Raw genomic sequence first — 24,556 nt, 5'->3', positions numbered from 1 at the left:
TTTTGGCTATTTGAACCAATTCTCTCCTACCTGCAAAAAAAACACAACAATTACACAATTAGCCTTATCTAGTCAACAGGGGTACAATTGGCATTACCTGATGTGAGATGCAATTTGGACTAATATAGATACTAACTTTCATCCAAATCTATCGTAAGTTTTATGAAATTTGTTCACATCAATGTTTTTCCACTGCTTGAATGTCATAGAGTACACAAACTTGCTTCAATGATGAAAAAATAAATTCAAATCATTAGCCTCTACCCAAATAATAATAATAATAATATAAAAAAAAAGCAAAACTATTTTTATTAAAAAGTAACCTAATTTAAAATTTGTTCAACTGAGTACCTCAAACTTTTTTTTTCATCATTTTCGTAATATCATAACAAAATTGAAACTTGGTTACTATTTTAACAATTTTTGTTTTCCATAAACTTGCCACATTCAACAAACAAAAATACAAAATTTCATAACAATGAAACAAAATTGAATTCAGTAAGTTTATGATACCTATTTGAACAAATATAAAAGTTTTTACTATTTACTAACATTTTTAAAGTTTCAATTACCATAAAGTGACAGTTGTTGACACCAAATATAAGTTGTTGAAAGAAAAATCGAGCCTGCTCATAATCAACATAATTAAATGTTTGCAAGAAAGAAAAACAACAAATAACTTCATATAAAATTAAAAAAAAAAAGGATTGACAAATGGGCTGGGGTCAAAAAGTTTCCCTTCAGAAGCATATTCCATCACAATTGCCAAATGGGCTCTAATCATCATAAACCCAAAACTAAATCCTAACTTATGAAATTGAGAAAACAAAGATGAAAGAAGGGGCATCGATACCTGGCTGCTTAAACGTGTGATGAACCCAAAATCGGGCCCTAATATTTGGTTGTTTATCCATAGCTAATAAAAAAAAAGACATTATGATTTTTTTCATGTGGCCAACAGTGCAAGACTCTTGTATATATAAAAGGACAGATGAAGAAGATAGTATTCCAAAGGGGGGATGTTTTGTTGAATATAAATAGTCAAAGGAACGAAAGTAAAAATAGTAAAAAAGGATACATGCTTTAAGTACATCAGTGCCTGCATCTTCTATCCATGTGTTTTGGCATATTTATAAACATCATATATGATGGATACCGCATCATAGTTTGAACTGATGTACCTGAACAAAGATGTATTCAAGTCCATCAACACATGGATTTGAAGGATTGTTATGGAACTTAATTCCAAAAGACACGATGGAATGGAATCTGAAATTCCAATTCCATCGGAATCTAAAAACCAAACAGACCTTCATCCAAAAGATTTACCGTTTTCATATTGCAGAGCTTGATGGAGTAGTGAGTGATGGGCGGTGACTTGCCTATGTTATTATAGATATATAGTTGAGTATCAAATACGTTTTACATAGTATGTTAAAGTTATACCACCCGCCGCATAAAAAGTAAAAAAGATGATTACTCTTTGGAGCAATATGTCGAGCAGTTGGCAAATTCCACCCGATGAGGCGTTGATGAAATTAAAAAAAAAAAAAAGTAAAGCCTACAAAATCAATCGATTTCTGAAATTAATCAAACAAACTTCAAAGCGGATTACTCATAAGATTAGATCGGGAATGGAAGCAAGAGAGAAGAGATGGCACAAATTACATGGATCGATGAAGGGGGTGATTTGATACAGGAGGCGGAGATGCCTCCTTCCATCTGTGCATTCAATTGAAAAGTTAAATTTCAATTATGCACGCACAAATGTAGATATAAATAATACGTATATGTTTATGAGAAAAAAAACCTTTCTGTGAGGAGCCATCAGTCGTTCTCCGAATGAAATCTTCGTCATCCTCTTCTTCTTCGTGATGATGATTCTTCACAGTCCTTACCATCAGCTCCAATTGCTTCTGAAGAAACACAAAATTCTATCATCACATAAATGGTGCAATTAAGGCAAATAATCAAACCCAGACCATACGCATAAGCAAGGGTGAAGGTACGGACGTAAAACCTACTGTTTAAGCGTAAAGGAAGAGATGGAGCAGCAGCCGGTGTCGCCGAGCAATAAAAGTCGGTCCAGCGGAGGAGTTTGGTGGGTGTTCTTCTGTGGAATGTTGCAACAGTAAATAGTTGTGAGCCAGAAGTGTGAAGAAATTAGGTGAAGATGGGGATAGTAACAAAGACGCCGTATGGTGGTGATGGAGTCGGAAATAGAGACGTATGATTCCCGACATCAGATTGTAACAACGGTAAATTAAGAAGCAGTACACAACATACCTAGAAAAGAAACATAGAGAAACACAAAGAAGCAAACATGAAAGAAGAGTAAAGAAGAAAGGGGAAACAATTAAATAAAACCGAAAGGAACCGTATTTGAGGAGAAAGGCGGCAAATGGGTGTGAGGAAGAGAAGATAAGAATGAGGAATTGTATGGCGGTCTGTGGAATTGAGTGGCAAAATATGAAAGGAAGAAAGTTGCGTGCAAAAGATGAAAGAGAAAAAAGTATACTGCAAGCTAAGGTTTTTAAGCTTTTAGAGCATTGGGTATGGGTGTTACACCCACCCACAACGCAGCCACGTCATCATCTTCTCTTCACAACGAGATTAGGGGATGGTGTTTTCATTTTATACGCTGTTAAGATGAAGAAAAACAGAGGAAGAAAGAAGAAGAATACGCCGTTGTTGTAGGTGGTCGTTACCACGAGAAGCAACACAACAAGAAGGAGGGGCGGTGTACAACGAGATGCAACGCCGTTTTGGACGTCCACCTCAGCCACGAGGAGTCTCAACGAGACCCATACCTTACACTCTTATAGTATATATAATTTAGGACGCAGTACATAAACGTATGATTTTGTTTTAGAAACTAATTTACAATATAGAACCCTTAGCTTTCTCTCTTTGTTTACAAACAACCTTTTACTTTTATTTGAATTACTTATAACCTTCGTATCTTATATATACAATATTATTATTATTATTATTAAACATATATTTGGCATAACGGTTAAACAATAAACACACGTAAAACTCAATCCCGTATAAGGGAACGCTAATTTCACTAACGGAAAGAATTTGGGTCGTTACATGTATAAGAACTTCTTGGGCGCCAAACCACCAAGTCGTTCCGGAAGCCCAAAGCCAGTAGAGATTATGGATTGGATCTCCGAAATGGAGATGGTATTTGAAAGCTGCAACTGTAGCGACAAGCATAAAACCGTCTTTGCGGTCAGACAACTGAAGACCGAAGTTTTAAGCTGGTGGAAGTTGTTGGCAGACACGATGCCACGAGGAGAAGCTTTGAAGATGTCTTGGGAAGCGTTCTTGGAGCAGTTGAAAATGCAGTACTGCTCCGAAATAGATCTGATAGATCTAAACAATGAGTTCCAGAACTTGAAGAAGGGGAGGATGAGCATTGATGACTATGCTACTACATTCACTGAGAAGATGAAGTTATTTCCATATTTGGTGCCGACTGAACTTGTCAAGATAGAGAAATTTGCTAACGGATTGCCATCAGACTTTGGCCTAACGGTCAAAATGGTTGGCACATTGAAGGCAGCCGTTAGAGCAGCCAAGAATGTTGAGACCCAGTTAAAAGAAAGGGGTCTGGAGAAAACTGAGGTGGGTGAGAAGAGGAAGTTCGATGGACCTTCAAAGTCCAACAAGAAAAGAAAATTCTCGAAGTCTGGTTCGAAAGGAGGAGGAGGTGAAGCGAAATGGTGTGAAAAGTGCAAAAAGAAGCACTTTGGGAAATGTGGCGAGGAGGTCACTTGTTTTAAGTGTGGAAAGCCTGGGCACTATGCCAATGAATGCACCTTCAATAAGAAAGTTTGTTATGGGTGTAATGAAGAAGGGCACATCTCGAGGGACTGCCCAAAGGAGAAGGAGGCGGTAAGGCCAAATGTTCTGCCGGAGCCAAAGGAGAGAGCATTCCAGATGACACTAGAAGCCGCGAAGGATGCAGCGGATGTCGCTTCAGGTACCTTTCTTGTAAAGGGATTGCCTGCCAATATATTGTTTGATTCCGGAGCGAATTACTACTTCATATTGCATAAATTTGGTGGAAGACTAAAATTTCCTATAGAAAAACTTGATAATGCTCTAGTTATAGAAGTTGCCAGTGGCAAATTCATACCCGTTAGCGATTGCATTAAGAACGTCGTCATCGACTTGAATGGAAACGAATTCCACGAGGAGCTGTTACCCATCGAGTTGAATGGTTTCGACATCGTGCTAGGAATGGATTGACTTAGTGCCAATGATGCCGAGATAATGTGCAAGAAGAATGTTGAGTTGAAAAACTCTTAGATCGATTAGATCTTTAACAGGTTAAACAATAAAATCAAATAAACACAGAGAACACAATATGGAATCAAATGATGCTTAATGATTCAAATATAGTCACGCCTCAGCAGAGCTCGACAAAGAACTTTCACTGTAGAGGCGAGCTAGGGTTTGTAGTACTAAAACTATAACAATAATCAAAGCGCTCATCATAAAGGCTACATGCATGCACCTTAAATACTAAACCCTAAACAAAAACAATCACGGTTGGACAGGCCCAACCGGATAGCAAAACTGGGCTAAGGACCGAGCCCATGACGCAACACTATTCGACCCAACAATCTCCCCCTTTGCGTCAAATGAGGCGAGAGATTATTTCTGTTGAGTAGCTTTCACTGTCTTCACAACTTTGAACAGCCGAGGAATGATAACAAGAAGTGTCTGCCGGAATTGAATATACCATCGTAGCATGTCAGTAAACAACTTCTTGTCAGCTGCAGAATTCTGATTACACCTATGAATGATCTCCAAAATATGCTCCAAGCAAGCAGTTGAGAACATGTGCTTATCACAAAGAGCAAAAAGACATTTGAGATTTTCACTCCTAACGAACATCAATGTATGAAATTTGGGGTCGATTTTACCCTTGACCATCACGTTCACATTGCCAGTTCTTCCAGTTGGTTTGATCGTTGGTCGCTTGTGAATGGCAGATGTGATTTCTTGATCCATTTTCGCTACTTCATGAATGTAGCAGACAAGCATTCGCTTGATGTGGTCAATAATCGGCTGATACTCCTGAGGATTGGACAGCAGAATATTGTTGAGGAGTATCCAGTCGTGAGGGTTAAGATTCGGTAGATCAGCCAGGGAAAAATTATGAACCGAGCTGTCAGAGCCTCGGGTCACTGTAAACTTGACATTGACAAATTTTCCAGCTGCGTAAGGCTTCAGTACCTTGACCGTAGTAATTTTCTGTGAGCTCCAGGTCAAGTACTGTGGTTGAGCGAACTCCAGATAAAATTCCAACAGATCCCGATCTACCTTCGGGTCCGGAGAGGGAATGACAGCAGTTGAGTTGAAGCAATGAAATATAAATGCCTTTCATGTGATTGGCATATCAAATTGAGCGTCCTTCGAGTTCTCAAGACCGAACGACATTACAGGTTCAAGCCAATGAGTACTCGGTTCATCTATAGCTTCTCTCTGGAGCGATTCAATAGTCCATTCTGGAAAAATGGACTTCTTTTTCTCCAAGAGCTCCTTTTCTTTTAGCTTCTTCTCGAGCTCAACTGATTCCTTCTCAATCTTTTTCTCAAGCTCCTTATCAGTGGGCTTGGATTTCTGAAAGGTCTTAGAGGGATTTTCACCCAAGATATCTTCGAAATCATCATCATCATCTTCATCATCTTCTCCAATCTTCTTCTTCTTTTTATCCCTTTTGCTGACCGAAGCTACATTATCCTTCGGTGCAGCTGTTGATTTGGGTTCGGGAGGAAGTTGAGTATCATTCTTGCCAGCTTGAGTAACCTTTTCTCCCCCTTGTTTCGGTTTGACAGAAGTCACCGGAACACCCTCTATCCGACTCAAGATATCCAACGCAGGTCTGAGTTTTTCGGCTAAATGGCGTCTAATGGATATTGTAACGCCTGGTTTCCCAGGTACATTAATTAATATTGTAATTTGATTTGTGTTGAGGTGACTCGACGAGTTGGTGCTTAGACTCGTCGAGTCAGGTCGCGAATGGGTGACGTGGAAAATGATTAGACTCGACGAGTCAGGGGAGTGCACTCACCGAGTCAGAACTGACGAAAGAAACCCTAATTTCTTGGGTTTGGGACCTATTTAAGGACTCTTATAGCCACCATTTGCGGCTACCAGACCCTTGAGAGAAACCCTAAGAGTGCTTGAGCGTTTGTGAGAGGGAAGAAGCCATTATTTGATCTTTGTGGGTTGGTTTTGCAAGAAGAAGGTGGTTCCAGCTTAGAGGAGGCCAAAGAGGTTGCATATCTGTGGATCTCAAGCAAAGAACATCATCCTTGAGGTAGCATATCGATCCTTTTTTCTGTTTTGTTGAAGAATCCATGGATCTAGGGTTTTCTATACCCTTTATTGGGATGATTTGTTGGAAATATGGCCCCTTATCATGTTTAGGCTTCGGATCTGGACCCATAGTGGTCCAGAGAGCCTTATCCATCTTGCTTTATGATGAGTTATGGAAGAAATGGACTTAGGATGTTGTATTTGGGGCTAATTCTTCAAGTAGAGTTATTTGGACGTTGTATGAGTATCAAGTTTGAACCTTTACGTGTTTAATGAGCTTAGGAAGGTCAGATCTATGGATTAGAGGAACAGATCTGACCTCAGAAGGCCATTTGAGTTCGAGCATGGAATGAACTCGCCGAGTCCATGAGCAGACTCGACGAGTCGGACCGGGTTGTCCCGTGACTCACAGTTGGTGACTCGCTGAGTTGGGGGAGTGACTCGGTGAGTCAGTTGGGATTTAGGGGACTTGAGTTCACGTCTGAACTCGCCGAGTCAGTGCCTGACTCGACGAGTTGGGTCAAAGGGGTGGCCATTGGCCAACGTTGACCAGAGTTGACTTGTGTTGACTTTAGGGAATTAGTCAAACTAAGTCAGGGAGGTGTTAATTAGAGATGTCTTTATGTTATAGGAGGAAGCTAGGTCGGAAGATTGAGCACGAGTGATTATCCGGCATCTTCGAGGTGAGTCTTCTCACTATACTGTACCTGGAAGGGTACCTATGTGTGACCGGAAGGTCTTGTATGCTATGATGTATGTGCTATATGCGGTTATGTGATATGTGTGACCGGAAGGTCTTGTATGCTATGGGATGTATGTGCTATATGCTGTTACGTGATATGTATGTGTTATGTATGTTATGTATGGTAAGGACCAGAAGGTCAAGATGATATGGACCGGAAGGTCAAGGGGTTATGGACCGGAAGGTCGATACGGGTAGGACCGGAAGGTCTACCGGGATTCGGGACGGAAGTCCCCTAAGACACATGGATCGGAAGATCCTATAGAGTTATGGCCTAGAAAGGCGTATGTGTGGTATGTGGTATTTTGGGGAACTCACTAAGCATTTATTCTTACAGTTGTTGTGTTATGTGTTTCAGGTACTAGCGAGGATCGCGGGAAGGCGTCGGCATGATCTGTACATACTTATAGAGTTTATGTTATTGAGATTCCGGGGACATGTTTTGTTATGACACAGTGGATACATTATGTTTTGTGATTGAAAGTATGATTTAAAAATGAAAAATTGTTTTGAAAATTTACGTTGTTACAGATATAGTCAGAATAGAGTCATGGGCGTCGAGAAGGTGTAGCAGAATGGAATGAACGTCACCCACGGAGCTTCGAATAACTTCTCTTTCAGACTTTAAATCATCAAGCTCTTTTGTGGCAGAGCGAAGCTTGATGTTTTGAATTTTCAGCTGAGAGGTTCGCTTGTCTAACTCATCCATAATTCGATTTTCAACGGCAAGTTCGGCTTCCAGCTGAGTCAAACGGTCATTAACATTATTATGAAGGTTTTCGTTGGCAGCTTCAATGGCCAGGCGAGCGACTTCAAGATTAGTCCTTTCAGCTTCAAGAGAACGCTGGAGATTATCAACTGAAGCATTCACAGTCTGAGAGTTCTTTTGAGCGGCAGCTTGCAAAGAATCTAGGAATAGATGAGCCTCAGAAATTAGTTTTTCGACTTTTGCGGTCGCATCTTTGCATTCTTTTGTGGAGGCCTCAACAACAAGCGAGGCCTTTTGACATTGAGACGTAGAGGCATCGATAGCCTTTGCTGCGGCAGAGAGAGAGGCATCATGCTCTTGAACAACCGAAGAGAACAAGGCCTTGAGAGCAGTTTCGGAGTAAGCACCAGTGGAGGAGGAAGAAAGTAGCTGATCAAGCTTATCAGTAACAGCCTTGAGATGACGCTTGGTAACTGGAGCATCGTCATCATCATCACTTTGGACATGGTAGGGACTGAAATAAGTTGAATCAAACTCCAAGTCCTCACCTCCAAGAACAATGTTGGTTTCAGTGGATTGGGTAGGAGATGGTGGTTTGGTAGTAACTGGAGGTTCGGTAGTGACTGGGGGGTCAGGTGCTGAAGAACGAGCCCCCGTATCAGATACGTTGGTTCGAACTCCAGTAGTGGTAGTAGTAGTAGCCTCAGAGAAGATGGGTGCAGAAATGGGAATGGTAGAGGATGGTTGTGATGTAATGACAAGAAAAATAGGAGGGATGGAGACAGGAACAGAGACAGGTGGAGGAGAAGGTGCTTGGGACCGAACAGGTACCTCTGGTGTAGGCGAGCGAGGCGGTGTATCACCACGAACCGAACCCTCATCCTCTGAGCTTTCGCTGTCTGATTCACTAGGAAGAATTGTGGGTTGATTAGGCGGCACATATTCTGAGTCAGAATCACTTGAGGATTGAAGAATTAGCCGGCGAGCGGGTTTCTTGACTTTCTTCGGCTTAGGTTGAGCTGGTGCTGCCTTCTCAGACTTTCGCTTCCTAGGGGTTTGAACTTTTGAAACTTGACCCCCCTTATCACCCTTTTTCACTTCTGGCTTCTTGCCTCTCTTTGCAGGTTTGTCTGCATCATCAATTGATTTCACCATGTCAGCAGTGAGTTCCCTTGGGCCAGAGGAGGGAAGCTTCTTGTATTCCTGAATAAGCTTGCTTGAAGGAGGCACGAAAGCAGACATCGACTCAGGAATGGAACCAACAAAAAGAAACTTTGAGGGATGAGTAACAATAATGTTGGTAGTATGAAACGTAGCAATGGAAGAAAGCATTGAGTCCGCCATGATAGGAACATGGAAACGATCCATTGCCCACTGAGTGATAATAGTCCAGAAGCGAGCACAAGAGATCTCGGTGTGGCGAGAGGAAGATGATAAACTCTGAATAAGTTGAACCCATAAAACCATTCCATAATCCAGATTGAGACCGTGATACACACCATAAAGCAGAGTCATGAAGGACTTGCTCGCACCGTCAGATCCAGCACTTCGTTCAGAAAGCCCTTTGAAGAGTAGAGTGAAGAGGCCATTCCATTGAGGAGGAAGGCAGGACTTTTTGAACTTTGTCACAGTGGTTAGGGTTTCAGTATACCCCATGTTGTAGAACATTGAGAAGAGCTGACCTGTGGTAATGGAATCGGGATTAACCATGGAGTCTTCATATGCAAGCCCTAGAAGAGAGCAAAAACGATTCCTGGAGATTGAGGCTTTCTGGTTAAGAATATCGAAGAAAATTTTGTCTGCCCCTTTGTCATATGTTGCAGAGGAATAGATTTGAGAGAGACAGGACATCGGAACAACTTCGACTGTGGTTAGGGCTTTGACGAGTGGGGAATATTTCAGGCATTCCACCACTTGATACATGTACGTATCGTAGAGAAAAGGTGAGAGATCGATCAGCAGGTTCTGATTGGGCTTGATTGCAAGAAGAGTGGAGCGTGCAGTAGTTTCCTGAACTGAAGATGATTATGCCATTGATGAAGCTTGTCGAGGAAGATAATGAACAGTGAGAAATTAATCGTCTGCTTTTGCTATAGAGAATTGAGGTGTGGTAAGGAATAGTCGCACATAAATTAGCCCTTATATACGATCTTGGAGAGAGAAAAATCGTAAGTGATGATTGCTGAAATCTTGGAAACGACTCCTGAAAAAGCGTGATTTGACACCTTGCAACCCTGATAAAGTAGACATGACGCATGATGACCGATTCAAATTCTGGCGCCTTCCAAACTTATCCATAATTCGAATCGTCAAGCGTTTAAACTTCCTGCTGAGTCATCAGATGAATCTTCAATAAAATTGCGATTTCCATAATAACTCAAAAACGTTACACCAACCCATCGCTTTTAATTTTGAAACCGTCTGCATGAACGCTTTAAGAACCGAACAAAACCTTTTTGGGAATTTAGAATGTGTGTGCGTATGAGTGTAAAAAAAATAAAGAAATAAAGCAAACTTTTTGTGGGAATTTGTGATGTCTATTGAGACATTAAGCAGTTGATCCCGGGCACGAATCTCTTCCTTCAAAGTCAAAAGAGACTTCAAAGTGCTTGTGTGAATTCCCGTTGAATAACGATCAAGTACTTGTTAAGAAGCATTGAAAGGCATCTTTTTAATTAAAGCTATTAAGGGTAGCTTTCGCTTCAATTCATGATTTCAATACTTGATATAAGACCGAAACAGAACGAAGTACTTATGAGATCAATGTGGCCTGTTAAACAAGTAGGTAGGAAACATATTCAGTGACTTGTTGACAAATTTTGACAGGAAATCTCATAAAAATAAAAACTGGATCCTTTTGGAAGAAAGAGTCTTGGTGAGAAACAATTTCATAAGGATCTCGCAAAAAGAAAATTGGAGATTTCAAAATGTGACAAATAAGAGCTAGAACTTTGAAGAGTTCACCGTTAATTCATTATGGGAGTTGGATTTTGGGTTTCACTTAATTCGTGGTGGACGAAACTAAGATCATCAACACATAAATTGTGTAACCATAAACCTCAGTGGTTATTGCTGAGAGTCTCAAGGGTTACAAAATGTGAATCGAACTGTGATGGAGAAAAATAAGGTTGGTAAGAGAACCGAATGTGCCTCTGCCATAAAAGATTGACAAAGCAGAGAAACTCTTAACTCAATTTGAGAAGAGTAAGGCAGCTCATGATTAGAGTAAATTTGACAGCCTGATTGGTGAGACAAGATTTGGATATATCAAGTCATTAAGGCTTTACTCAAAATCGGTCGAGGCTTTGGTCAACATACAGCAGCATGCTTCTAGGGACACTTAGCTAGTGCATAGATTGAGATTGATACCTGCCCCAGCTCCATCAAAGAGAGAAATTCTTGTACAGAAAGTAAGCAAGAAACGAAAATGAAAAGAAATTTTTTTTGGAGTTTATAAAATATTCTGAAAAAGAATTAAAAACAGAAAGAAATATTTTTGGATTTTATGAAATGTTAAAAAAAATGCATAAAGAAAGTTGCAAGAACATAGTATACAAAATATACAACCGAAACCATAAGATAGAAATTAGAGGCGAATTGAGATCGGGAAAACCAAACCCGAAATGGACCGAGCGTTCGGTGCATTTCGGTTCCAAGAAGAACCGAACCCGAAATGGACCGAGCGTTCACTCTATTTCGCTTCTAACTTTTATTGAAACATTGGGGATTTCGGTACAGATTCAGCTTCCATCATTTCTAAGCCATGCAAGATTTTATTAAAACTTGTTTCAGGTAAGGCCTTAGTGAAGATGTCAGCCAATTGATCAGTGGTTCTTACAAAATGAATTTCAACATTACCGTCTTCCACTTGATCTTTGATAAAATGATACCTCAGTGCTATGTGTTTCGTCTTTGAGTGTTGCACTGGGTTGTGACAAATCCTAATTGCGCTTTCGGAATCACAATATAGTGGGATTTTCTTCATATTCAGGCCAAAGTCATGAAGTTGACTTTGTATCCAGATGACCTGAGATGTGCATGATGCTGCGGCAATGTATTCTGCTTTGGCAGTGGAGAGAGATACACATGTTTGTTTCTTCGATTGCCAGCTGACGAGTTTGCCGTCCAGAAATTGACATCCTCCAGTGGTACTCTTCCTGTCTAGTCCACATCCCCCAAGATCAGCATCTGAGAATGCTTGGACAAAGAACCCTGATTTGGATGGGTACCACAACCCGAGAGAAGTAGTTCGTTTTAGATAACGAAAGATGTTCTTAACTGCCAACAGATGAGGTTCGCGTGGATTTGCTTGAAACCTGGCACAATAACAAACAAATAACATTATATCTGGCCGAATAGCAGTGAGATACATTAGAGACCCTATCATTTGACGATAAAGAGTCATGTCAGCAGCCGGTTTGTCCAGAGAAGGTGTTAGCTTTGTGCCAAACACCATAGGAACCTTCACTTTTGAATCTCCCAACATTCCAAACTTGGCAAGCAATGTCTTCGTGTAAGCCTCTTGATTAATGAAAATGCCTTCGGGTCCCTGTCTTATATTTAGACCAAGGAAAAAATTAATAGGACCCATTGAGCTCATTTCAAATTTAGTTTCCATCAGCTTCCGGAACTTAACAATGAAGCTAGGATTTGTGGAGCGGAAGATGATGTCATCAACGTAAATTTGAACGATCATAAGGTGGTTACCCTCTTTCTTATGAAAGAAGGTTGGGTCAACCGAACCTTGTTTAAATTTGGACATTTTCAAAAATCTAGTTCGAGTTTCATACCAGGCTCGTGGAGCTTGTTTGAGACCATAGACCGCCTTGTCCAGGATGTAGCAGTGATCTGGAAATTTTTCGTTCACAAAGCCCGGTGGTTGCTCTACATACACAGTTTCTTCCAGTTCTCCGTTTAAGAAGGCACACTTTACATCCATTTGGAAGACTTCAAAGTTTTTGTGTGCAACATAGGCGAGAAAAATGCGAACCGATTCTAGCCTTGCTACTGGAGCGAAGGTCTCTTCATAATCTATGCCTTCTTCTTGACAGTAGCCTTTCACAGCCAACCTCGCCTTGTTTCGTATCACATTCCCTTCCTTATCCATCTTATTCCTGAACACCCATTTTAATCCAACCACATAAGCATCCCTTGGTGTTGGAATCAGTCTCCACACTTTATTTCGGTTGAATTCATGAAGCTCAACATAGTTCTGGCGGCTTCACTCAGAGATCGGTTTCGCCTTTCGACAATACCGTTCTGATGTGGAGTGTACGGAGCCGAGAAATGGTGAGTAGTTCCTTTTTCTGCAAGAAACTCTTCAAAATCTTTGTTCTTAAACTCCAATCCGTTGTCACTTCTTATGTTACGAACAATCTTTCTTAGCTGGACTTCAACCTGCTTGATGAAGAGCTTAAGTTTAGGAGTGGCCTCCGATTTCTGCTTCAAAAAGAATACCCAGGTAAATCGGGAGAAGTCATCGACTATGACAAGTATATACTTGTTGCCACCAACACTTTCGATTGATGATGGACCACATAAATCAATATGAAGTAATTCAAGTGGTTCAATTATTTTTGTGTTGATGCGAGAAGGATGACTCTATCGACTTTGCTTTCTCAACTCACATGCAGCACACAGGTGTTCTTTATCGAATTTCAGAACAGGAAGACCTCGAACATGATCCCTAAGCACCAATTTTTTGATGTCTTTAAAATTCAGATGAGAGAGTCTTCGGTGCCAAAGCCAGCTTTCGTTTGTTTGAGCTTTTGATAGCAAGCAGATTGTTGGTTTTCCCCGTATGGGATTGAGGTTCAGAGGGTACATTTCTCATTTTCTTTTTGATTTCAGCAGAATATTGTTTCTCTTCTTTTCAGTAATCTCTGACCCCTCATCGTCGAAAGACACCTTTAGCCCAGTTCCAACCACTAGTTGAGAAACATTGATAAGGTTGTGTTGCAGACCTTCAACATACGCCACTTTTCTTATTGAGAACTCTCCATTGGTAATCATACCATAGCCTTTGATCGTGCCATAAGAGTTGTTACCATACTTGACACTGCCACCATTTGTAAGGGACCGAAACTCCCTCAGTTATTCTCTTCTGCCTGTCATGTGACGCGAGCAGCCACTGTCTATATACCATTCATCATCAAACTGCTCGTCATGTATAACCTGCAAAAATTAAGCAGATTTAGGAACCCAAAGAGTCTTGGGTCCTCGTGAGCCTTTTACAGAACAGGGATTTGTTAGTGAAATATCAACTAAAAAGGTTCTTTTTATTAACGTTGTTTCATCTTTTCTTTTTAAGGTGAAAACTTTGATTTTTTCTTTAGGTGGAGTTGCCGAATATGTGTATTTTACGTTAGCATATTTTCGATCAACATTAGGTTTAAATGACGAATCCTTTGCATTATCTAGACAAAGTTTTTCTTTTCCCTTTTGATTATTCTGGGAGTGAAGGTTAGAAGCAGGTGAATGAGATTTGGAAACGGAGTTAGCTTTTCGGATATGGTTCTTTTGTGATTGAGAGCGAAAATTACTTTCCCTTCGTTGCTGCTCACTGATTAGTCTAGAACCGAAAACACCCTTTTGGTTTTTCTTATCTTGAGAACCGAAGCCTTGTGTTTGATTGACCTTCTCTGGTGGACCGAAACTCTGTTTTCGGTTGTTATTGCCATGCTGAGTGCGAATGTTGGAGTTTTCTCTTCCTTCCTTCTGTTGCTTAGAAGGTTTTTCATAGCGAACGTAGTTGGAATTTTGAGAACGCCAGGACTGCTTCCTTTCAGTAAGATTTTTCTTGTACCTCACATTCCTTTGATGCTTTCGTTCTTTCACCTGTTTTGAATTTCTGTGGATGTTAGCCTTTTTCTCAGATTTTTGAACAGGAGCTTCACTCTTAAGTGAAGAGGTTTCGCTTGAGACTACGCCTTGTTCGTCTGAAGGCATTTTGGTACCACTTGTGCTAGGCTCATCAAAATGAGTAGGGTCATTGAGTGGTTCGGCTACATATCTTCCTTTCACTCTCCATGAAGTTTTCTGTGACAGACCTACTGTTTCATCTGCATTTTCAATGGGTGTTGACCAGAAATATTCATCACAGCCTTCAGCATTATCTTCTGCAACTATTGCCGTCAGTTCGGCTGTTTGTTGCAAAGAAACTCCATTGACTTTGTACACCTGATTTAGAGTAGTTTGGACCTTTTGATACACAACAGCCTTTTCTTTAAGGACTTTGGTCTTGTCTTTGGACAAACGAGCAAACTCAACCGAATTTTCAGAAATAAGATTTTTGTTAGATTCGGGTTCACTTTTGACAAATTCGGAACAATCAACCACATCATCCACATAAATGACACTCATATCATCATCCTCATCGAACTCAGAAGTATTTTCAACATCAATTTTATTTTCTGAACTCAACTTAGCATTCAACAAGTCAAATTTCTGTACTGTTTCGGTTTGAATTTTCAATTTGGCATTTTCATCCAATAAATTTTTGAGCATGTCCTTATGGTCTTTGGACTTTATGAAGGACTCTATTTTGTCAAGACCAATTCTTTAAGCAGGAGAAATTTCCTCAGAAGAAACAACGTTTTCACAGTTATATGCATAAGCATCGATTTCATCCTCATTTAACTCAAGGAAGGGTAAAATCATACGATGTATCTTCTTCCCTATTTCACAATCAAGATGCAATTGAGTAATATTGGTGTATAACCGCTTAGCAATTAAACAGAAAACATTTCGTTGTTTTAAAAGCTTCAAATCATCTCTTTGCAAATAAATTGTTTCATCCCTAGACCTAATCAACTCCTTCTCCTTTTGCTCAATCCACAATCGCCTCTCCTCACTCTTCGATCACACCCTGCTGATTTGATCAGTTAGGTTAGAGTTTGTGACGCGAGTTTGAGTTAAACTTCCACTTAAACTAGAAAATTTAGATTTTAATCCATTGAGTTCCTTTTCGTAGTCAATAATTGGAACTTTCAGAGAGATAAGAATAGATTGTACCTTCTGGATCAACTCGTCGCATTCGTTGATTTGCTGACTAACAGGATTTGCTGCAAAACAACGTTCTTCTCTCTCCTTATCTTCATCATGTCCCCCATCAGTTGTATAGCCTCGAATGTGTGACACTCCAGAGGTCACCATCAAACACTTTCCTGCAGTAACCTCTTCCTTCACCAATAAAGCCCTGCCATGAGTCGGCTTCCTCACTTCTTCGTCCTCTGAGTCTGTTGACCAAACTTCAACACCTCCAAATTCATCATCAGCAACATTTCCCCATACAATGAGAGCATTCATAGTGTTGTTAGATCCTGCTTTCTTCTTCCTGATTTCCTCCAAACGCTTTGTGAGGTTCGCTTCCTCGTCCTCATCTTCGTTCTTCTCAGACATCTTTCTCAGCATGCAGTCTTTGGCGAAATGATTTTTACCTCCACAGTAGTGACAAGTAAATCCCGAGTCACCTCCAAGTTTCGGTTCCTTCTTTGATTCTTCCGATTTAGGAACACTTTTCGGTTCCTCCTTTGCTTTCTCGGCACTGTAACTGCCGTGCCAGTTTCGGTTCTTGTTTGTTGGAAACCTTCTCTTGATGAACTTCTTGGGATTTGACACCATCAGAGCATAATCTTCGCTTGTTAGATCATATTCAGAGAGATCTAAATCTTCTTCTTCCTCAACAGTATTCTTACCTTTTGAGATTAGGGCCAAGGATCTCATGCTAGAAACCACATTCGTTTCTTTAGTCAAGGCATTTTCATGCGACTTTAGTATCCCTACTAGTTTTTACAAGAGAATAACTTTTGAACTGTTCATGTGCTTTCACTGTTGACACCACAGCCATCCATTCCGATCTAAGGCCATTCATGAATGTTACCTTCTGTTCGTTGACCTTTCTTTCGATCCCATGTTTAATCATCTTGCTCAAGAGATGATTGAAGCGATTGAAGGATTGAACAAGCTTCTCTTCAGGCTTCTGCTTGAAATCACCAAATTCTGAGAGCAACAATGTTCGGATTGAGTGTTCAAGATCTTCATCTGTAGAGTACAGTTCCTTCAACCTGACCCATATTTCCTTTGCTGTCGTGCATTAGCTTACCAACCGAAACGTGTCTGACTGTAGCGCAAACCTAATCATCCTTAGAGCTTTGATATTGCACTGAAACTTTTCCTTCTCATCTTGAGGTATGTCTTTCACGTCACCAATAAGTTGATTATATTCCTTTTGAGTTTTAACAACTCTTGAGGTACTTGCATGAACAAATGGACCAACAGTGATCGCCTCCCAGATTAAGTATCCATTATCTTCTGACCCAATCACGTAGTCTTCAAAATGATGCACCCAGACCTCATAATCTTGAGTGTATAAAATAGGAATCCTTGTCGTCGATCCTATGCTGTTTGAGATGTTGATTGGGTTTGACTGAGAATCGTCCATGGATGTGTTGATGTTTGTTTAAAACCTGCTTAAGATCAGACTTGTAAATAACGTTAGGGTAAGATCGAATATTTAAAGAATCACGTCAATAACAGATGACGGCTCTAGAAATATCAATCTAAGCGGAAAACCCTAAGATCTTCTTCAACAGAAGAGATGTGTATGAGTTACACAGTCTCCTGCTCTGATACCAATTGTTGAGTTGAAAAACTCTTAGATCGATTAGATCTTTAACAGGTTAAACAAGAAAATCAAATAAACACAGAGAACACAATATGGAATCAAATGATGCTTAATGATTCAAATATAGTCACACCTTAGTAGAGCTCGACAAATAACTTTCACTGTAGAGGCGAGCTAGGGTTTGTAGTACTAAAACTATAACAATAATCAAAGCGCTCATCATAAAGGCTGCATGCATTCACCTTAAATACTAAACCCTAAACAAAAACAATCACGGTTGGACAGGCCCAACCGGATAGCAAAACTGGGCTAAGGACCGAGCCCATGACGCAACACTATTCGACCTAACAAAGAAGATAGTGAGGGTAAACCCGCCTGGAAAAGAATCATTTATGGTGTACGGAGACAAACGCAAAGTAAATTCTTGAATCATTTACCTCATGAAAGCCAGAAAATGTTTTTCTAAAGGATGCACATCATACTTGGCGTTCGTGATCGATGCCAAGAAAGAGAAGAAGGAGATGCAAAGTATACAAGTGGTGTGTGACTATCAGGAAATCTTTCCCGAAGATCTTCCCGGATTACCGCCTAATAGACAAGTAGAGTTTTGGATAGACTTGTTACCAGGAACGACACCAATAGCGAAAGCACCATACCGATTAGCACCGACGGAGATGAAGGAGCTTATGACACAACTTCAGGAGTTGTTGGACAACGGTTTCATTAGACCTAGTTCATCACCCTGGGGAGCTCCGGTGTTATTTATGAAAAAGAAGGACGGAATCATGAGGATGTGCATAGACTACAGAGAGCTGAACAAGGAAACAATGAAGAACAAGTATCCATTACCAAGGATTGACGACCTATTCGATCAACTGCAAGCTTTGAGCTATTTCTCAAAGATCGATCTTAGGTCAGGATATCATCAACTGAAGGTGAGAGAGCAGGATATTCAGAAAACCGCATTCAGAACAAGATACAGATACTATGAGTTCTTGGTTATGTCATTTGGACTAACCACTTCTCCAAAAGCATTCATGGATTTGATGAACAGGGTTTGTAAACCATTCCTCAATAAATTTGTGATAATGTTCATAGACGTCATTCTGGTTTACTCAAAGAGCCAGCAGGAGCATGGCAAGCACCTGCGAGAAGTGTTAGAAGTTTTGAAGAAGGAGAAGCTGTACGCAAAGTTCTTCAAATGCGATTTTTGGATTCGAGAAGTCAAATTCTTGGGTCATGTGGTTAACCAAGAAGGGATAATGGTTAACCTAGTAAAGATTGAAGCCGTGATGAAGTGGGAACGACCAAAAAGTCCCACGGGGATTCGAAGTTTTCTAGGATTGGTTGGATATTACCTAAAGTTTATCCAAGGCTTTTCTTCGATAGCTGCTCCATTGGCAGCTTTGACCTATAAAGGAGCTACATATACATGGAATGAGAAGCACGAAGAAGCATTCGAAAAGCTAAAGAAGAAGTTGTGTGAAGCACCAATTCTTTCTCTACCCGACGGAACTGAAGACTTCGCAGTCTATAGCGATGCATATGGAGTTGGGTTAGGTTGTGTTCTGACCCAAAGGGATAAGGTGATAGCATATGCATCGAGACAACTGAAAGAGCATGAAAAGAACTACCCCACTCATGACCTGGAGTTGGCAGCGGTAGTATTCGCCCTAAAGATATGGAGGCATTATCTTTACGACACAAAGTGCAAACTTTTCACTGATTATAAGAGTCTTCAATATCTCTTTAATCAAAAGGAATTGAATATGAGACAACGACGTTGGCTAGAGTTACTCAAGGATTATGACTGTGAGATACTTTACCATCCTAGTAAAGCAAATGTTGTGGCTGATGCTCTAAGTCGAAAAGTGAGCCTTGAAAAGAGAAGGCCAAGAACGTTAAGAATTGAAGTTGTCTCAACGATTGTGGAAAGCATCAAGAAAGCTCAGGAGGAAGCTTCAGAGAAAAATGACCGAAAGGAAGAGCGTTTGGGCAAAACGCTGGTGTTTGGTACAAACAATCAAGGATTGAAGGTATCCCAAGATAGGATCTGGGTACCTAAGAAGGGAGGAGTAAGAGATCTTTTGATGGAAGAAGCTCACAAGACCATGTACTCGATTCATCCCGTAGCACAAAAATGTATAGGGATCTAAAACCCTACTATTGGTGGCCGACGATGAAGCTCGATGTTGCGAAGTATGTGACCGAGTGTGTAACATGTGCGAGAGTTAAGGCACAACATCAGAAACCGTATGGGAGTTTAGAACCTTTACCTGTAACCATGGGTAAATGGGAAGACATCACCATGGATTTTGTGACTAAACTTCCCAGAACGAAGGACGGTCACGACATGATTTGGGTGGTCGTAGATCGGTTCACTAAGAGTGCACACTTCATAGCAGCCAATGAAATATGGTCTATGGATAAGCTTGCAAATGCTTACGTGAAGGAGGTAGTAAGACTTCACGGTGTTCCTTTAACGATTGTATCAGATCGTGATAGTCGTTTCACGTGAAGGTTTTGGAGGAGTCTACAAGAGGAATTGGATACGAAGTCGTGTTTAAGTACAGCCTACCATCCGCAGACTGATGGTCAGAGCGAAATGACGATTCAAACACTGGAGGATATGCTAAGAGCGTGTACCCTGGAATTCCAAGGTAACTGGGATGAGCACTTACATCCGGTAGAGTTTTCCTACAATTATAGTTTCCACTCGAGCATCAAGATGACACCTTACCAAGATTTGTATGGACAAAAGTGTCGTACGCCGTCTTGTTGGCTTGAGGCTGGAGAAAAGCAATTTATGGGCCCCGAAATAGTCCATCAGACTGCTGAAAAGTTGAAGGTGATTAGAGAAAGGATGTTTAGCAGCTCAGGATCGTCAAAAGAGCTATGCTGACAAGAAAAGACGACCGATGACATTCGAAGTTGGAGATTTGGTTTTGCTTAAAGTCTGACCACGGAAGCGATTTATAAGATTCGGAAAAAGAGGAAAGTTGAGTCCAAGATTCATTGGACCGTTCAAAGTTCTTCATAGGATTGGGAACCAAGCTTACAAGCTAGAACTACCAGAATAACTAGATGGTATTCATAACACTTTCCATGTGTGTTATTTGAGGAAGTTCATGGGAGAAGTTCCCGACATAATTCCAATTTCTGAGTTAAGGATGGATGAAAATAAGAGGCTAATTGAAGAACCGGAGGCGATTGTTGACCGTAAGACGAAGAAGTTGCGACGCGAGATGGTCGACTTAGTGCGTGTGTGATGGAAATGTTCGAATGGGCCAAACCTCACCTGAGAAACGGAGAGTGACATGATGAGTCGCTATCCACATTTGTTTGCTGATACATGATTCCGGGACGGAATCATCCTAAGGGGGAGAGAATTGTAACGCCCGTGTTTCGAGGCTAAGCATTAACTCGATGATGTAATAGTCAATGTCAACCATTGTAACCTATTTTAAAGTAATAAAGATGAATTACTTGAATTTTATGTGAATTATGTGATTTTATGTGATTTTATACTTGTTTGTAAAGAAATAATAAAAATAAGCGTAAAAAAAACGTTCGATAAGCCCGATATCTATGAAGAAAGTTGTAGTGCGCGTGACAAGGATTCCGGACATATAAAGAATGCCGAAATCCGAGTTATAACGAAGAAGTTATGACCTGTCGAAGTTTCGCGACAAAACCGCCACGACGTGTGACGTAAAAAGTGAGTTTCGGATAAAGTGCTTTTTAGCCTTAGCGATCTAAACGAAAGTCGTAGTATACGTTAAACCGAGAGTGTGCATAAAAAGAACGTCCAAATCTGACTTCGTATGAGGAAGTTATGAATTTTCTAAGATTTGACATAGCAGTGTACAACCCGGAGTTCGAATTTTAGATCGAGCGATTTTTAGCCCACACAACCTAAATGAGAATTGAAGATCTCATTAATAGGAGTTCAAAAATAAAAAGAAAATTGAAAACGGAGTCTGTATGTAGAAGTTATGAATTTTTCACGGTCGTTAAACAATGTAATCTTCTCATACTGTTAAATTTAAAATCGGTCGAGAATTAGCCGATGGAGTCAAAAGGAGAGGTGTAGATCTTGTTAATACCTATGCTTGGACATAAAGAACGTCGAAAACGGAGCTCGTATGCGAAAGTTACGGGGTTTAGAAGTCGGCAGGGTGCTGCAAGGAAGTGGGTGACGTGACGCAATATGAGCTATTGCTTTCTCTCCACCAGATGACGAAACGTGGCACCAACTCGACGAGTTGGACCAGAAACTCGACGAGTTGGGGGCCAGAAACTCAACGAGTTGGTCCAGAAACTCGACGAGTTCACCCCTTTTTCAGTCTATAAATACCACTCGAGAGTTCCTTCATTTTTCATACCAACATTCACTTCTTCTTCTCTCTACTCACTCTCTAAACCTCCCAAAACATCCCCAAAAGCCTAGGAAACTTCCCTAGCACTTGAAGAAAGCCCTGGAGCGCCAGAAGGCTATGAGAAAAAGAGTTTTTCGGTTCGGAAACTCTGCCCCCGCAGAGTCCGGTTTTCAAGCAAACCTCTCGGTTTCGTCGAAACGAAGCGCTGTCCAAGTTGGAATCACAACCTTATCAAGTGAGTGCATAGTTACTTTCATCTTACACATAGATATGAAGTATTTTATATAAATTACGTGCTATGTGTGCATATTTACTTGAGATTTGTGCTAGATGAAAGATTTAAACTTCTTGGTTTTTTTCAGATCTAAACTGTATATGTATTTTGTTTTCATATCTAAACCTTTTCCTCAGATCTAAATTGTAGATGTATTTTGTTTTCAGATCTGAACCTTTTCTTCAGATCTAAACTACAGATGTATGTTTTTTCAGACCTGAACTTTTTCTTCAGATCTAAACTGCAGATGTATTTTATATCTACAAATATGTTGGATAAAACATTGGTAGATGTAATAAGTGGTGTGTGATGAAATAAAATGATGAGAGGCCTCGATATTGACGTTGATCCAGTCATCTAGCGGAGTATGGATGACGAGCACAGACTTTTTTAGGAAGTCCAGTGGAACGCTAGCAGGCTCGCAACCTGTAGGTGTTTGTGAACGATGTGCTCACCGGTGTACTCCATCCCCACATGGTTGCCTTAAGGACATATATGGCCGATGAATCCCCTTAGAAGTAGTGTCCATCCCGATGAACTTCCTTAGGATAGGTCCCTTATAATAGATGTTTTAGGGACGTAAAGTGAGGTTAACGGGAACGGGTAATCGGGTTGAATGATTGTTGAAAATAATAATAAACTTATTTATTGTGGATTGAAAAGCCTATGTGCTCATCAGGCTCCCCAGCCTGACCCACTCAGTTTCTTGTATTACAGGTAGCAACACAAGAGCATAGATACGATGATCTGATGAGAGATTACGGATTATAGGCCAGTAGAAATAAATAGAAATGTTGTAAGGCCTATGTTGTTTTGGTTTATGCTTTTGATCTGTATTGACAATGACATCCCGTGTTTTGTAATGTAATGAAAATATATTTCTTCGGAAATTCTTTTGTCTATATTTTTATGGGAACAAATTCCGCAACACTTTTCTTTAAAATGTTACTCTGATTTGAAAATAAAGCATAAACAAATCGGTCTTTTCTGGCCATGAAAATGGGGATGTCACATCATATCTTTGTGTTGAGTGGGTTCTATTTGGAAGTACAGAGTGTGGAAGGATGCAATGCTATCTTTATGGATTATGGTTTTTAGTTGTGGGTTGGATAAGGCTGAGGTGTGGGTTTCACCTCTCAAAGTAATAACCTTAGGCCCAACGTTGAAGGTAATTTGTGGGATAGTGAAATCTGCTAATATCGGGCCCAAAGTACGTAACCAGGCTAGCCCTAAGATGAGGTCGGTGCCCTCAGCTGGCAAGACAAAAAATGGTATGGTGAACGACGTGTCTTCAATATGGACGAGGAGGTCTGGGCAGAGTCCATTGCATTTGAGATTGTCTCCATTGCTGACCATCACAGGGAATTTAGGGATTGGGTTTGGGGTGAGTTTGAAGAATGAAACAACCCTGAGTTGTATGATGTTATGTGTACTACCACAATCGATTAAAATAGTAACCGGATGTTTGCGAATGTACCCTGTGATTCGAAGTGCCTGTGGTGACGCCAGGCCAAAAAAAGTGGCTGTGGAGAGGGAGAAGAACTGTGACTCTGGAGGTTGGCCGTGGTTGCTGGCATCTCTTGCGTCAGTATCTTGTTCTTCATTGTCGATTACCATGAGAAATTGTGGTGGGTTACACCTATGGCCTGGTATGTATTTTTCTGGGCATTTGAAGCACAATCCTTCTGCTTGTCGCTTCTGTATTGCTTCGGGGGAGAGGCGAGTGAATGGTAAGGTGGTTTTTGGTGGTGGGGGAAGTGGTAGTAGACCAGCAGTCGCTGAACGAGGAGTGGTAGTGTTGGTAAGTGGTGTTGGTGGTATGGTGGTTGGACTGCTAGGAACCGTCGTGGTATGTGGACGGAAGTAAGGAAGTCTGCTTTTCGCCATTTGCAGTTTGTCTTCCACCAGTTTTGCCAAACCATAAGCTTGGTTAAGAGAAATGGGGTGATGGAGGGCGAGCTCGTTGTGAATATCAGCGCGAAGGCTCGAGAGAAAGCAGTTAATGAGTAATTCTGAGTCGAGTTTGTTGACATAATTGCCGAGGCGTTCAAATTTAGCTTGGTAGGCAGCGACTGAAGTTGTTTGACGAATCTTAAAGAGTGCTTCCTGGTGGTTCTCATATGTGGATGGTCTGAAGTGGAGTTCTAGTGCTCGTGAGAATGCGTCCCAAGTGCTCAATAAGTCGTTAGTGGCTTGGTGTTTGTACCAACATAAAGTGTTGACTGTGAAGTAAAAAATTGATAAGGATATGCGTTGTTCGGGTGGAATGTCATAGTATTGAAATTAATTATTCGCCTGGAACAACCAATCCAATGGGTTACTACCATCGAAATTTGGAAGGGATATTTTAGGTGGGCGGGGTTGGTGAAAAGGTTTTTGTTCCAGTTTAGGGGTGTGGAAGGATAGGGCTGGTCTGTCAACAGGTTTTTTGAGAGTGGCGATGAGGTTGTTGGTTTGTTCATATTGAGCTGTCAACTGTTTCATAATG

Source organism: Lactuca virosa, chromosome 5 (genome assembly GCF_052849685.1).
Source record: "Lactuca virosa cultivar CGN04683 chromosome 5, Lactuca_virosa_CGN04683_v6, whole genome shotgun sequence".
Taxonomy (NCBI): Eukaryota; Viridiplantae; Streptophyta; class Magnoliopsida; order Asterales; family Asteraceae; genus Lactuca; species Lactuca virosa.
This window is presented reverse-complemented; position numbering follows the sequence as displayed.